The following is a 17,418-nucleotide window of genomic DNA, read 5'->3' as shown; positions in this document are numbered from 1 at the left end:
TTATTGCTGAATACAGCCTTCAGCCCACCCAACCAGAAAATCTAACCAGAGCTGTTGGGAAGCTGTGGAGCCCACTGAATAGCCCTGTTTACAGCAGTACTTGAGTGGAGTGGTTTCCCTATCTTTTGAGAGAAAAAAAAAAAGACCTCGCTTCACTAGTATAGTCACTGCACATACTTGGCTAATTTGACTTCCCAAACAATCAGCGATGTAGGCCCTAGTCCCATCCTGCCACCCCCTCAAGGCAGGGAAGCTAATTCAAGACACACCTACTACTGAGTGTAGTACCCAATCCCAATGTCTAGTAAGCCTGACCACAGAATCCACAAAACTTTGACATCTATCCTACTACCTCACTGGAGCAGGGCACCAAGCCAGCAGTCCTATCCAGCTGTTCTCAGCCAGTGGCACACTATCCCCAACCTCAGAAGTCAAGCAATTGCCTTGCCCAAAAATAAACTCCAATAGCAGGTCCCACTTGCTCAAGGATGTTACAGCAAACACAATCAGAAATAGAAATTGAGCTATTAACAAAGTGTCTCTGTCAAAATGAACCTACAAAGTCTGTAAGAAGTAACCACTTTCTTAAATGTGCATACATCAACATGAGGAATTAAAGATCGGGGGAAAAAAACAACAAGTAAATATAACACCACTAAAAGAAATTAGGAAAGTTCTAAAACTGATAGATCCAAAAAATTGGTCTATCATCCATCAAAGAATTCAGAATAATGCTCTTAAATAAATTCAGTTAACTGTAAGAACACATGGATAGACAACTAAACAAAATTAGGAAAATAATACATGAACAAGAATTTCACCACCACCAACAACAACAATAGAAACCATTAAAAAAATAAAACCAGAAATCCTAGAGCTGAAAAATATAAGTTAACTGAATAATTCAATAGAGAGGTTCAAAAGCATACTCTATGATGCAGAAGAAAGAATCAGTGACCTGGAAGACAGAACAATTGAACTTATCCAGTGAGAGGGGCAAGAAGAAAAAATGAAAATGAAGAAAACCTATGAGAATTATGGGATACAAGAAATCATATTCACATTATGGGTATTCCAGAAGAGAAAGAGAAAGGGACAGAAAGTATATTTAAAGCAAATGATGACTGAATATTTCCCAAACCAGGCAAAAGAAATAGACATCCAAGACCAGGAGGCCCAAAAGACCCTAAGTAGATTAAACACAAGTAGAGCTACACCAAACAGATTTCAATTAAATTGGCAAATTCAAAGACAAAATGAATTTTAAAAGCAATGAGAGAAAAGAGAAAAGCTATACACAGGTGAACTCCCATAAGATTATTGGCAAACTTCTCAACACAAAGTTTTTAGTCCAGAAGAGAAGGAAATGACATACTCAAATACTGAAAGAAAGAAGAAGAAGCAGAAGCAGAAGCAGAAGAAGAAGAAGAAGAAGAAGAAGAAGAAGAAGAAGAAAACAAAAAAACCTATCAAGCAAGAATACTATCCCCAGGTGAAACTGGGAAATGGAAATGGAAATAAAGAGTCCATAAAAAACAGAAGTTTACAGAATTATTACTATAAGATCTTACAAAAAATGCTAAAGGGGGCTCTCTGAAAGAAAATAAAAGGACACTAACACCATAAAAAACATAAGAAGGTAATGGAAAAGTCCCTGGTAATGATAAATATATAGTCAAAGTTGGATCCTATAATATGGTAGTGGTGCTGAATAATTTAATTATAACTGGTTATAATTAAAAGTTAAAAAACAAATGTAGTAAAAAAGAAAAAACAAAACAAAACTACAACAATCTTAGTTACACAGTGTTAAAAAATAGGTAAATTGTAATATCAATAACCCAAAATGTGAGGGGAAGAGTAAAAGTGTAAAGACTAGGGTGTAAAGAAATCAGGTCATTAATTTAAAATATGTTTTAATTTTAAAATACTTTTTAAAAAGATTTTATTTATTTATTCATGAGAGACACAGAGAGAGAGAGAGAGATAGATAGATAAAGAGAGAGAGAAAGAGATATGGACAGAAGGAGAAGCAGGCTCCATGCAGAGAGCCTGATGCAGAACTTGATCCTGGGACCCCAAGATCACGCCCTGAGTTGAAGGCACACGCCTAACTGCTGAGCCACCCAGGCGTCCCTAATTTTAAAATAATTTATGTAAACTTCATGGTAACCACACATACACACAAAAAAGGAATTACACAAAAGAAATTATACAAAGACCATGGTAAACAAATCCAAACACACTGATTCCAAAAGACATCAAAACACACATATAAAAAGACAGTGGGATAAGAAAAAAGAAGTAATGGATCTACAAATGAACAGGATAAAAAAAAATGAACAAAGTAGAAATACTAAGTCTTTATTTACCAATAATTATTTTAAACGTAAATGGATTAAATCCTCCAATCAAAAGACACAGAAAGTTTGGATAGATTTAAAAAGAAAAAAGATGCAAAGATACTCTACCTACAAAAGACTCACTTTAGCCTTAAAGAAAACATCAGAGTAACAGGATGGAAAAAGATTTCAAGCAAAAGTAACCCTTCACACACACACACACACACACACACACACACACACACACAGGAATAGCTATACTTATATCAGACAAAATAGACTTCAAAAATAGTAAAAAGAGACAAAGAAAGTCGTTATATAACAACAACACTACATCACTACATCAAAAAGATATAACCATTATAAAAATTTATGCATGCAACATTGGAACAGCTAAATACATAAAACAAACCTGACAGAGCTAAAAGGAGAAATAAACAGCAATACCATAGAGTTGGGTACTTTAATATCTGCCACTCAACAATGACAAGCCATCTACACAGAATGTCAATAAGGAAACAGGAGATCCCTGGGTGGCTCAGTGGTTGAGCACCTGCCTTCAGCCCAGGGCCTGATCCTGGAGACCTGGGATCGAGATCGAGTCCCACATCGGGCTCCCTACATGGAGCCTGCTTCTCCCTCTGCCTGTGTCTCTGCCTCTCTCTCTCTCTCTCTCTCTTTCTGTGTCTCTCATGAATAAATAAATAAAGTTTTAAAAAAAAATAAGGAAATGGGATTTGAACACTATAGGCCAAATGAACCTAACAGACGTATATAGAACATTCTATCCAACAATAGTAGAGGAAATATTCTTCCCAAGTGCACATGGAACATTTTCTAGGATAGACTATACATCATTCCACAAAACATATCTTAGCCAATTCAAGAAGCCTGAAATCATACCAATTATCTAAATGGATTGAAACGAACAGTAACAAGAGTAAAATTCATAAATTCTTTCATTCAAAATTCATTCATTCATGCTACATCCATAAATACATGGAAATTAAGCAACATTCTCCTATCACAATCAATGGATCAAAGAATCATTTACAAGGGAAATTAGAAAGTACCTTGAGACAAACAAAAATGGAAACACAACATACCAAAACTTATGGGGTGCAGCAAAATCAGTTCTGAGAGGGAAGTTCAGAGCAATAAATGCCTACGCTAAGAAAAAAGATAGATCTGGGGCACCTGATGGCTCAGTGGTTGAGTGTCTGGCTTGGGCTCAGGTCATGGGATCCAGTCCCACATCGGGCTCCCTGCAGGGAGCCTACTTATCCCTCTGCCTGTGTCTCTGCCCCCCCCTCTATCTTTCTCATGAATAAATAAATAAATAAGATCTCAAAAAAAAGAATATCCTAAATAATTTACTTTATGCATTTAGAAACTAGAAAAAGAACAAACTAAGCCTAAAGATTAACAGAAGAAAGTAAATAGTAAAGATCAGAGCAGAAATAAATGAAATAGAAAGCAAGTAAAGATAAACCAAAATAAAACTTGGTTCTTTAAAAAGATAGACAAAATTGTCAAACCATTAGCTCAACTAAACAAGGAAAAAAGAAATAGAAGCTAAATCAAAAAAATATATATATATATAAAAGAGACATTACAACTGATACTACAGAAATCTAAAGAATTGTAAAGCTGGACAACCTAGATGAAATGGAAAAAAATTTTAGCAACTACAAACTACCAAGACTGAATGAAAAAGAATCTGTATAGAGCGATTAATAGCAAGAAGATTAAGCCGGTAATCAAAAATCCTCCAACAAAGAAAAGCCTAGATGAGATGGATTCACTGGTGAATTTTACCAAATATTTAAAGAATCCTTCTCAACCTTTTCCAAAAAGTCAAAGAGGAACAGACACATGTAAATTCCTTTTATGAAGCCACCATTACTCAATACCAAAGCCAGAAAAAAATGCTACCAGAAAACTAAAGATCAATATCACTGATGAATATACATCCAAAATTCTCATAAAATACAAGCAAACTGAATTCAGCAGTGCATTCAAAGGATCGTTCACCATGATCAAGTGGGATTTATACCTAGGATGGAAAGATCTTTCAAAATATGCAAATCAATTAATGTAATACATCATGCTACTAGAATGAGAGAAAAATTGTATGATTTTCTCAATAGACACAGAAAAGACATTTCACAAATCCATCATCTGTTCATGATGAAAATTCTTAAGAAATGAGGTATAGAAGGAATGTACCTCAACATAATGGCCAAATATGATAAGCCCACAGCTAACATCATACTCAACATTGAAAGGTTGAAAGCTCTTTCTCTAAGATTAGGAATAAGACATGGGTGCCCCTCTCCATTACTCCTATTCAACATAGTCCTGGAAGTCCTTGTCAGAATAATCTGAGGGAAATAAAAGGAGGAAGTAAAGTTGTTTGTGGATGACATGATTTTATAGAGAAAATCTTAAAGATTCCACCAAAATCTTGTTAGATCGACAAATTCTTTTAAGTAAAACTGTAGGACACAAAATTAACATACTAAGGTCAGTAATGTTTCTATATAGTAAATGATCTCATAACAGCATCAAAATGAAAAACTTTGGAATAAAATTTTTATTTATTTTATCTTTTTAAAGATTTAATTTATTTATTCATGGCAGACACAGAGAGAGAGAGAGACAGAGACTTAGGCAGAGGGAGATGGAGAAGCAGGCTCCCCTCAAGGAGCCTGATGTGGGACTTGATCCCTGAACTCCAGCATCACACCCTGAACCAAAAGCAGAGTTTAACCGCTACGCCATCCAGACGTCCCTGAAATAAAATTTTTAAAATTTATTTTTTTTAATTATTATTTATTTATGATAGTCATACAGAGAGAGAGAGAGGCAGAGACAAGGCAGAGACATAAGCAGGCTCCAGGCACCGGGAGCCTGATGTGGGATTCGATCCAGGGTCCCCAGGATCGCGCCCTGGGCCAAAGGCAGGCGCCAAACCGCCGCGCCACCCAGGGATCCCTGAAATAAAATTTTTAAAAGCTTAGGAATAAACCTAATCAAGGAGGTGAATGAGCTCTACTATGAACACTATAAGACACTGATTTTTTTAAAAAAGATGACACAAATAAATAGAAACGTATCTTATGTTCAAGAATTAGAAGAGTGCTGTTAAAATGTCAATACTACCAAAAGCCATCTACAGGTCCAAATGCAATCGCTTTCAAAATTCTAAGGCACCCTTTTATAGAAGTAGAAAAAGGAACCTTTGTGAATACTATTGGTGGGATTGTAAATTAGTACAACCTCTATGGAAAACGGTATGGATGAGCCTCCAAAAGTTAAAAATAGAATTATATGAGCCAGCAATTCCACTTCTGGGAATATACACAAGGAAAACAAAATACTAATTTGAAAAGATACCTGCACCCCCATGTTCCTAGCAGCACCATTTACAATACCTAAGACCTGCAAACAACTTAATTAAATGTCCAATGATGGATGAATGAATAAAAAAGTTATGGTATAAACAGTGGACTCTTGAACAACACAGAGATTAGGGGTGTCAACCCTCCATGTGGTTGCAAATCTGTGTATGACTTTACTCCCCCAAAACTACTAACACCCTACTGTTGGTCAGAAACCTTATCAAGAATACAATCAACATACCTTGTATGTTTCATGTATCGTATACTGTATTCTCACAATAAAGTAAGCTAAAGAAGAGGTTAAGAAAATCGTAAGAGAAAATACATTGGCAGTATTGTCCTATAAAAATCCACTTATTTCTAGACTTGCATATTTCAAACCTGTGGCGTTCAAATGTCAACTACGTACACAATACTGATACACACAACCACAATGGAATGCTCTTCAGCCATATAAAATGAGGAAATCCTGCCATTTACGACAACATGAGTGGATCTTGAGGGCATCATGCTAAGTGACGTGTGAGAAATCAAATACTGTATGATCTCATTTACATGTGGAATCTAAAAGGAAAAGAAAAAATGAAAACCAAAGCCATAGGAAAAAAAAAAAAAAGATCAGATTTGTGATTACCGGAGGTGGAGGTGGTGGGAGGAGGAACTGGAGAAAAGTGGTCAAAAGCAACAAACTTCTAGTTACAAGATGAGCAAGTGCCAAGGATGTAATGTTTCGCATGGTGGCTATAGTTAACACTGCTGCATGATACCAGGTTTTTAAGAGAATAAATATATTTTTTAAAGATTTTATTTATTTACTCCTGAGAGATACACAGAGAGAGAGAGGCAGAGACACAGGCAGAGGGAGACGCAGGCTCCATGCAGGGAGCCCAATGTGGGACTTCAGGATCTCGAGCTGAGCTGAAGGCAGACGCTTAACCACTGAGCCACCCGGGCATCCCAAGAGAATAAATCTTAAGATTTCTCACTGCAAGGACATTTCTTCCTTTTCCCCTTTTCATTGTATCTATGAGATGACAGATGCCAACTAATTCACTGTGGCAAACATTTCACAATATATCAAGTCAAACCATCATGCTGTACACCTGAAACCTACACAGTGATGTATGTCAATTATATCTCAATGAAACTGGGGGAGGAGGGGAAATCACCAAATAAAAATATCCTTGCATTGGTGAGGACAGGGCTGAATTATTCTGTAGTGATAAGCAGCCCCCAATCTCAGGTGTTCATCATAGTAAAAGTTTATCTTGTTTGCATGATTTGTAGGGAGGAAGGGCTCCACTCTTTTTAGTCCCTTGGAGTGCAGGCTGACGTGGTCCCCAGCTCTACGTCTGCTGCCAGGATCAGCATGGAAGAGCAACTGTGCCCTGGCCGTTCACTCATTTGTCCAGATGTGACATAAACACTATTGCTCACATGATCACTACTGGCCACTTGTTATTGGTCAAAGCAAGTTATGGGACTCCGTTCATAACTGCAAAGGAAGCAGGAAAGTGCAGAGAACTAAAAATGTTTGCAAAGCTAGACTATTTCCTCTCGGGGTATGAAAGTAAAATAAACTGTCAGTGACATTAAATAACAGGGCAAAATCGGTAAAGATGCTGAAAATATGTGTCACAAAGACTTGGTCTTTATGTACCGTAAACTTTTATAGTTCAGTAATAGAGAGAAATTTACCTCCAATAGGTGGTGAATAAAGATAATACAGAGATAGTACTCAAAAGCAAAGATAACATTTTTGACATAGTCAAATGTTTAATCTCACTGGTAAGGAAAGATTAATACCTCTAAAACTACAAGCTCATACTTACTGAACAACTGTGTCAGGTATCGAGCTTCTAATTTATACGTTTTTTGAATTTTTCCCTAACTTGCTACAAATTGATACTACATATTAGTCCTTTTGAGATGAGAGTTAGTGAAATTAAATAAACTTCCTGAGGTCTCACAACATAAAATCATGGTGTTTGGTTACAAATCCAGGTGTGTCCGACCCTAAGACACATACTAAACTCTAAGCATATCATCAGAATATGAATGAAAATATTATGATTCTCACCCATTATTTTTTTTTGAACTAGCATCACCAGCATTTATAAAAGAAATGAAATCCAGTAGATGGTCAAATTCTTAAAATCTTAAATGGTGTGTACCTAAAAAAAAAAAAAAACACCAATATGCATGTTCTTTGACTTGATCTATTTGTAGTAATCTATTTTGGGTATCGTTTGGGGCCAATTCTGTAAAAAGAAGCAACAGACTCCTTGTCCTCATGGCACTTACATTCTTGCAGTCACTCCCCTAGTTTAGAAAGCCTCAGATAGGGAAAACATCCAGTAAACTACATCGGCTGCTGTATAATGAATTCAAACTAGATTCCCTGCACTAAAAATCTAATAAACTTGTTTACACGTGGGATCTATTTCCATTTTCCTGGTAAATATCCTATTTAAATGTTTTATATTGCCTCGATTCTACCAACGTCTACCGAGCACACCATGTAAAACAGTAGAGGTACAAATGGATAAACCGTAGCTCCTCTTTTCAACCTGCGTAGCCTAGTGGAGATAATCTGCACACAATATGGTAGGATGCTCTAAAATATGTAAGCTGGGGTACCAGGAGAAAAAGAAGGCATCTTCTCCATCCTCAAGCAGTCACGAAGACTTCCTGGAGGAAAAGGCGAACAATCAATCTGTGATAATTAATCTGAAATAACAACTTTGAATTACCCAGGTAAGAAAGGATAATTGGGACTCCCTGTGCCAATTGTTTTTGGTGTTACCCGTGGGACTTACTCTGAAACTCTTGCTGCTAAACTGTGGAAGAGAAAGAAAAGAGGAGAACGTGTACCGTGTTATTAATGGCCTTCCAGTAAGACTGTCATCCAGTAAAATATCATAAAATTGTGTCTCATGACTATTTTTGTTTTTAATTTTTGCCACTCATCTCAAATTTAGTACTATGCATATTGATTTGGGATTTGAACCTTGCTATATATTTAAAGAAAAGGAAGGCTGAAAATGCAAGGCAATAAATCAAAAGCCACCAGAACCTCTTATGGGCACTTAATGGGCAAAAACAGGAGGTCCCTTCTAAATGTGAATGTGGTTTACTGATATGATGAATGGGCTGTAAGTTCCATTCCTCTGGGCTTTCTTTGTATTATTTTTGTATTATTACTATTAAATTGTAGTTTCAGATGAACCTCATTACTTCCCACTGAGACCCATTCCAGTGACATGAAGGTGAAAGGCTGCCCAACCTGTGAGAATTTGGCTGGCTTTTCTCTAACATTGGGGGTCCCATGAAAGCACTGTCATATGCATCAAAAGCATACTATTTGTGAGAAAAATAGCACTGAACTTAAGGAACCAGAAGAAACATGAATTTCAAAAACTTACCCAAGATAACTAGAAACTGGAATCATTAAGAGATTCTATACCTGGAGACTAATAGGACACAGTGAAGACTCTTCTGCAGTTTTATAAATCTTTGTGGAATCACACAGTAGCTTTGTAAAAATTACAGGTCAAACTAGAAGGCTATAGCCAGATATGCATAATTACTTTGAATGTTTAATTTGGAGATAATCGTCTATTTCTGTACAGTTGGAAAAAAAATAGTATAAAGAGATTCCATGTCCCTTTTATCCAGATGCTCTCATCAACATCTTCCATATCTATAGTAGAGCATCACAACCACGATAGTGACATTAACAGATTCAAGAATGAGAAGAACATTCCCATCACAAGAAAGATTATTCATCTTTCCCTCTTATAGTCACATCCACTTCCCTGTTGCCTTCTACATAGACTCACCTTGACCCCATCTTTCATCCCCAGCAACCACTGATCTGTCTTCTGTGTCGATACTTTCATCATTTTACGAAAGTGATATCAATGGAATCATACTTTATATAATCTTCTGGGATTTTTAAAAAAGATTTTATTTATTTATTCATGAGAGATGGAGAGAGAAAAAGAGAGAGAGAGAGGTACAGACGAAGGAGAAGAAAGCTCCCTGCAGGGAGCCCGATGCAACTCCATCCCAGGACCTGAGGTCGCGCCCTGAGCCGAAGGTAGACGCTCAACCACGGAGCCACCCAGGTGTCCCTCTTCCAGGATTTTTTGATCAAGCATGATTCTCTAGAGATTCATCCAAGTTGTTGTGCATATCAATAGTGCATTCCTTTTTGCTGCTGAGTACTATGTTCACGGTATGGGTATAGCACAGTTTATCCCCCAAAGGACAAATGGGTTGCTTCCAGTTTCCAGCTATTACAAAAAAGCTAAGTATGAATTTATCAGAGTTCTTTGTAAGTTTTTCATTTCTCTGGAATGAGCATCCAGCAACAGAATTGCCAAGTCATATGGTAATCACAAGTTTAGTTTAAGAAACTGTCAAATTGTTCTCCAAAGTGTCTACCCATTTTACATGCTCCTCTCTTTGTAATGTATGAGTGACAATTTCTCTAGGTCCTCATTAGCGTTTTGTGTTAGCACTACTTTTTATTAGGGTCATTCTGATGGGTAGTAATATCTACTTATGGTTTTAATTTGCATTATCCTTATGGATAGTCATCTTAGATATATTTTCTTGTGTTTATTTATCATGTGCACATACTTTCTGGGGAAATGTCAAACAAGTCTATTGCTTATTTTCTAGCTGAATTACTGGGTTACTGCTGAGGTTTCGAGAGTTTTCTATTCTAGATATCCATCCTTTTTGGATAATGGTTTGCAAACCTTTTTTCCAACCTACAGATTATTTTCATCTTTTTGACAGAATGTTTCACAGAACAAGTTATCAATGTGATGAAGTCCAATATACCATTTTTTTTTCCTTTGAGTGGTTTCTTTGGTGATAAGTCATAGGACTCACTGCTTTGTCTTAGATCCTAAAGATTTTCAATGAAAACATACTTTTATAGTTTTACATTTTTTATTTAATTTAATGATACATTTTGGGTTCAGTTTTTATAAGAGATGATGTTGAGGGCTTTTTTTTTCTTGTTTATGGAGGTGCAATCATAGTACCATTTGTTAGAAAGGCGATCCCTCCTCCACTGAGTTGCTTCTTCAACTTTGTCAAAAATCAGTTGGGCATATTTGTCTGAATCTGGTTCGGAGTTCTCTATTACATTTAATTAATTTACTTCTTTATCCCTTTTTCAGGTAGTCTTGATTACTAAGCTATTGTTAATGAAGTAGACTCCTTCTTTATTCTTCTTTTTCAAAACTGTTTCGGCCATTCTTCAACTGTACCTTTCCGTTCAAATTTTAAAACATTGTGTTTCTATACCCACCACCAAATCTTGGGATTTTAAAGGGAATTGTGTTAAACTTGTACATCAATTTGGGAAGAACTATAATCTTTGTTGAGTTTTCTAATTTATCAATACTGTATGTATTGCCATTTATTTAGCTCTTCTTTAATTTCTTTTATTAGCAATTTATAGTTTTAAGTATGTTTTTTTTGTTTGGTTAACCTAACTTTTTAAATAATTATAGATTTGTATTTTTAATTTTAGTATCTACATGTTCATTGCTATTATATAGACATTAACTTTTATATGTTTATCTTAAATCCTGTAACCTTACTGAGCCCATTTATTGGTTCTAGAAGTTGTTTCTGTTCTTTTTGTAGGATTTTCTACACAGAACATTGTCATCTGCCATTACGGATAGTTTTATTTATCCTTAAAATTTTTATACTTTGTATTTCCTTTTCCTGTCTTATTTTAATGGCTGGAATTTCCAGTGCTAATTTGAATTGGAAATGAGAGTAGACAACCTTGCTTTATGTCTGATTTCAGGGAGAAAACATTTAGTTTTTCACTCTTAGGTATACTAACTTTTGGGATTTTTATAGATGTTCTCTCTTAGGTTGAGGAAGTTTCCTTCAATTCCTAGTTTAGTGAGAGTTTATAATCATGAATGGAATTCTGTGAAATGCTTCTTCTGTATCAATCGCTATGATCAATGTGTTGACATCTATTAATTTATTTTTCTTTGGCTGAAATTGCCCCGATTTTTTTTATAACAATTTTCACTGAAACCTGGATTTTGGGTGTATTATGTTTTGAGACTCTAGTTCTTAGACTCTTCTGTTTTAGCTAGCTTACTGAGATCACTTCAGTAGGGAAGGAAGAGTGTTTCTATATTCATGTCAGATGTGGCAGAGGTCCAGGTTCCCCACTGAGTGTCCATCAATAACCAGAATAAAGGTAGAAAAAGCCCCTTGTACTGTGGCATGGAGACTGGAGTTCTGGGTCTTCATCAGGCATCTCTTGATACCACCCTTTTTAGAAGAAGGAGGTTTCCCTAGTAACTGCTGTGTGAGGAGGGGTGGAAGGTCAAGGTCACCACATGGTTTCCACTAGTACTGCAAGAGGGTAGAAGTTGTTGTCACTTTAATAATAGGCCCAGCTCCCTAATCAGCTTTCTCTGACGTTACTCTGGCAAGCAAGCTGTGTGCCTCATTCTAGCCTGGTAAGAGTGGAAATCTAGGTTTCCTGCTTATATTTTACTGTTATGTGCAGATGTGGGAGCCACAGATTTCCTGTGATGTTTGGCTGTACTACTGTGGGTATGGTCTAATTGTTTTCTTTTTCTAGTCTGCCCCTTTGCCCAGTCCTTTGACTACAAAGAATAGGCTTTGTTTGTGTTTGTTTGTTTGTTTTCCCATCTACCAATTGTTTTTCTAAGTTGCTATCTTCTTCAGTTCCAAGTCTGAAATATAAGAGACAGAAAAACACAGAGAACTCACCACCATGCTTTCCTTGACTCCTAAAATCCCTAGACACCACCTGCCATATAAGATCACATAGAGATGCACTCGGGAACAGAGTGAACCAGGTGAAGCTGTGGGAGGCAGGCTTTGCAGGAGTCAGAGAGAAGGGATCTCATGGTAGGATGTGATTGGCTTGTCGGAATAACTTTGCAGGCTGTCAGGGAAGCAAAATCCAGTAGGTTGAGGGCCAGGTGGAAGCTGTTGGTCTGGCTGAGAGGGAATGGGTTGGGTGGGGAGTGTTTCTTGCTGTGTGGAGAATATATCTGGTGAGAGCAGGGGAACTCACTGTTAATCTATCAGGCCCTCCTAGTTTCAAACGTTAAGGCAGATAATATTGCGTCTTCATTTCAGGACTTACAACACAATAATGTCCAGGGGTTTTAGTTTTATTCTGCGTGAGTATAGAGAAAAGAACATCTATTCTATCCTCCTGGAAGTAGAAGTGGCCTTTATAACTTAACCATACGTTTGATCAAGTTGGTTTATCCTTTGCACAAGTATAGGATATACCACAAAGCATCTGGATATAACCCCATGGCTCTCTCTACTAAAATAATATATTATCCATACTATCCATTTATTTAACACTTTATTATGGTATAATATATCTTTTGTGCCAGTGCTAAGTTACCACCTACTTACCTCTCTAATATTATTCCATTTCTCCCCCAAACCAGTGGCAATTTTATTATTACAGAGAACCAGAAAATCTCCTTTGAAGAGCTATAAGTATTTGGAGGTATAAGAAGCAGACTTAAAATCAATTTTAAATGAAGTAAAGCAACTTTGGAATTTCAATGATAAAAATCTCCATTTCCAACCAGCCAATAAGAAAATCTATCTACAACTTTACAGGATTGCTTATTTTTTTCATACAATGAGTTCTCATTAATAATGGCGCACTGGATTAATAGTTAATAATGAAAGCAAGCAACATAAAGAAAATATGAACAGGTAAAATTTTTAGTTTAAGGTAGATATTAATGCCAAAATTATTTTTAGATGCTATTTAAGAGAGTCCTGTAAGCTGGGTCTACTGAAAGATATGGATTTTTTCCATTTATCTCTCTATGAACTTAGTAAAACTGATGTTACTAGGGAACAATTTAATTTTACCATGCAAAGTAATGTATTCCTCCTTCTAGTGGATGATGATGATGATGATAATGATGATGATGATATAAAACCCCAAGGAATAAACAATAAAGGGTTGAAGCCTAAACTACCATTAACAAGAGCATTTCTATTCCTGGAATTCATAAAACCTGATCCAGAAACAATAAGTAGCCAAATTTAATACTTATGATTTCATAAATGTTAAGTTGTTCCATGAGGGTAAAAATTGGGGAGAGTGGGGGCAAAAAAGGAAGGGAGGGAAGAAAGCAAAGGGCAAATATTTAGTGTAGGAATTATCTAGTCTACCAATTTAAAAATAAGTGTTTCTGAGTCCTGAGCACCCAGCACTCTGCCTGGCAGGAAGTATGTGCTCAAACACATGGTTTTGACAAATTGAAAAAAGAGAAAAAGAAAAGAAAAAGAATTGTCTGAATTCTTTCTTGTGAGATCTAATGAAATTTAGGATATATATATATATATATATATATATATATATATATATATCATCAAGTAAGGAAAACTTTGAGATTCTTTATAGTTAGTATTTTATATGTCTTATATATATAGTACCTAATCCTTTGTCAAGTACATAATTTTCAGCCTTATGCAAATAATAATGCCTTGAACATAGGTGTCCTCCACTATCCAAATTAGAGAGTTTCTATGAAAACCTTTCTAAGCCAAAAATGGCATAAAGCAAAGCAATTTACACTTAATTTATATGGAATTTTTTTTTAGTGTTTCCAGACTCAAAAATAACTTCTTTCAGGCTTTATAATACCTTAGGATACATCTTACTAAAAGATGCAAACTAAATTGAGATAAAATAAAGATGCTCACAGACACAGTTCAAAGGTAGGGTGGCTTGATGCTGAGTGTAGTTCCCAGAGAAGGAGCTTGGCGGTGCCACATTCTGCTCAGGGTGCTCACTGCCACTATAATGGCTTGCTGCATCCTCTTTGAATTTCTTAGCATTAATGAAATGGGTAGTAATGGAGGTCTTTTTGTAAAAGCAAAACTCTGTATGTGACACAATCTTTGGAAAACCAGGAGATACCTGTAGTGGCTTTATACTTTTCAAAGCAAATTGTTGTCCGTTCTTACTGGATATAACTTCTACTATGACCTATTGGTGCAAGAAGGTCAAGGCCCCAAGAGGGAGGGCCTCACACAACTTGCCAAGAAGGTTCTTGGCTTTGCTGGAGAAAGAATTTAAGAGCAAGCCATTTAGAAAAAGGGACGCAGATTTACTAAGTATAGAAGCAACAAAGAAGCTACTTCACAGACAAAATAATGGTTTCTCCTTCCAGACAGGGAAGGGGACCCTCTTTTACCATTAACGAAAGGTTTTCTAAGTTTTAAAAATTAGCTAACCGAATAGGGAGAGGCCTACCCTTTAACGTTGGGTTTATCATCTACATTGGGTGGTTATTTTTTCCATTGTCTTAGGGTTGTGAAACGACTCACGGGGAGCAATTTTAGGAATGTCTTGCCTGCTGGAGTGGGGTCTTGTGGTCTTCCCTGAGTCACATCTTGTGACTCCTTTTATGACCTACTGACTCTTAGGTTAAGGGTCAGCCTAAACCCAAAATGGCTTTACTCTAGTCAGTTGTCTCCTGAGTCTCCCTGCCTGTCTGCCTTACTCTGAGATAAGTAAATATGGTAGGTATAAGCCACCCTTAATTCACAGCGAAGAAACAAGCATGGGGAGGTTCAATGAAATGTCAACAGCAGCACAAATGACTGAATATACACAGAACTATAGCCTTCTGACTGAGTTTTCTTAGTTCTTTAACAGAGAGAAGAGGTAGAGGGCTCCTGAAAAGGTCAGACAGATTTTGAGAGGTACGCTGGAATGCATACGTATATGTGCTACACATTGTAAACCTAATAAACATCTTGCCCAGATGTGTTCAACCATTCTCAGAGGCATCTGAAATCTTGAATAATTTTTTTTTAAATGTCAGAGATGCTCTTTGAACTTAAAGGAATTATTGCTTTAAATTAAGATTTCCTTTAAACAAAGGGTCTCGTGAATTAGTTACAAATTTGGGAGCACAGGAACAGAATTCTGAGATCTGCTAGGAGGAGCACTCTGCTCCGCTCAGTGATAGCCTACGAGCTACTCCACATGAAAAGAAAAGGGATGGACAGGAAAATGATCACACGGGGGTTCTCTAAACTAATTACAAAAAGGACATGAAAGAAGGCGTGCTCTTGCCTTATATGTAGTCAGCCTACTAAATCCTGGGAGATGTTGGTGAATTAAGTAACTTTTCATCTACAAATCTGTTTTATAGCACGTAGAATGAATGGCCTGTGAACTATACCAGCAGCAACAGAAAATCTGCCATAAAATTAGCAATAACAGGAATAAGGTACATTTAAACAAAGCATCCCCATAAAGTCAAGAAAATCCAGGAATAATTATAAGATGAGCCGTGAATATTTTTCACACCACCATGTAACACGTTTCTCCCGTGCTTAAAGCATTTTTTAATATTAACAACAATGGCAACATCTTAAATTTAGTGCCATCATTTAATTTTAGGTATGGACATTAGCAGCAGATTCAAGCTACCCTTGTCTCAAGCTAATTACAACAAAGGGAAAACAGAAAGTGGCCTCCTGGCTGGGCTTTGTGTTCATAGCAATTAGTTTTAACTGACTGGAAGCCAATTTTAAATAATTTTATAGCTTGTACTAGATCTTTGCCATTTACCATGTGTGCCCTTCCTATTTTTATGGAAACCAGGACCTCATTCTGAAGGCTCCTGCTTGTCAGGGCTGCAGGTGAAGGCCAGCTGGGGCCAGAGGCACTTTGTGTGCATATTAGCATCTGAAGAGGGTTTCAGGAGGCCTTGTGTCTTTGGGGACTTTAATACTATAGTCAGATGCAATAGCCCTGCTTCGGAGTTTCCTTAACCAGCACGTACAAATCTTAGGAAATGAGCAGTCTGGATCTGGTGGCTGTAGTCTGAGCATTCTCAGGGCAAGAAAAGTGAGAGAAGACTTAAGAGTATCTCGTTGGGGATTTAGGTTAAAGAGGAATGAGAGAGGGAAAAGGAGGGCAAGGCAGGATGTCAGACACTGGTGCTCTGGCACAGCGACTGAAGTTCATTAACAATTATTTCCAGGTCCCCACGGCTGTGTCTACATGATTTCACATAACACACAGGCTGCCCTTGATTAATGGGTGTAACAGTATCTCCATGATGTGAAATGCTGGTAGAAAATCACAGAAAAAATACAGTTTGCCAAAAAGATATTTGCAGCAATCGTTCCTATCAGCTGTGAATGTTAACCACAGGGAGAGAAATCAAAGACTAATTAATTCCTATGTGGAAGGAGAGAGGAGAGTTAATCCAGTTTCCAGTATCCTGAAAGCTGTAGTTCTTACTACGGCAAACCTTCCAGGAAGAACATGAAAAATTACACCCATGAAAAGTCTTCGGATCCAGGACAGACGTCTTACAGGAAGAAAAAATGTTAGCATGTTCATATTTCCACCCGCTCACTAAAAACGAAGAGGCGTTTCTTCGCCTTTAATCCTACCACCCACCCCCAAATTCTATCAAACCTATTTAAGATTCTATCTAATTGAAGTTCTTAGGATCACAAGTAAGTAATTAGAACATAGTCAATTGAAACCAAGAAGACTGCGTTTGATAGGTTCAAATATCGTTATAAAAACATCTAATTCTGTGAGGAGTTTCACAGTTTCTCCTTATCTTGCAGAG

The sequence above is a fragment of the Vulpes vulpes genome, chromosome 5 (genome assembly GCF_048418805.1).
Source record: "Vulpes vulpes isolate BD-2025 chromosome 5, VulVul3, whole genome shotgun sequence".
In the NCBI taxonomy this organism is placed as follows: Eukaryota; Metazoa; Chordata; class Mammalia; order Carnivora; family Canidae; genus Vulpes; species Vulpes vulpes.
This window is presented reverse-complemented; position numbering follows the sequence as displayed.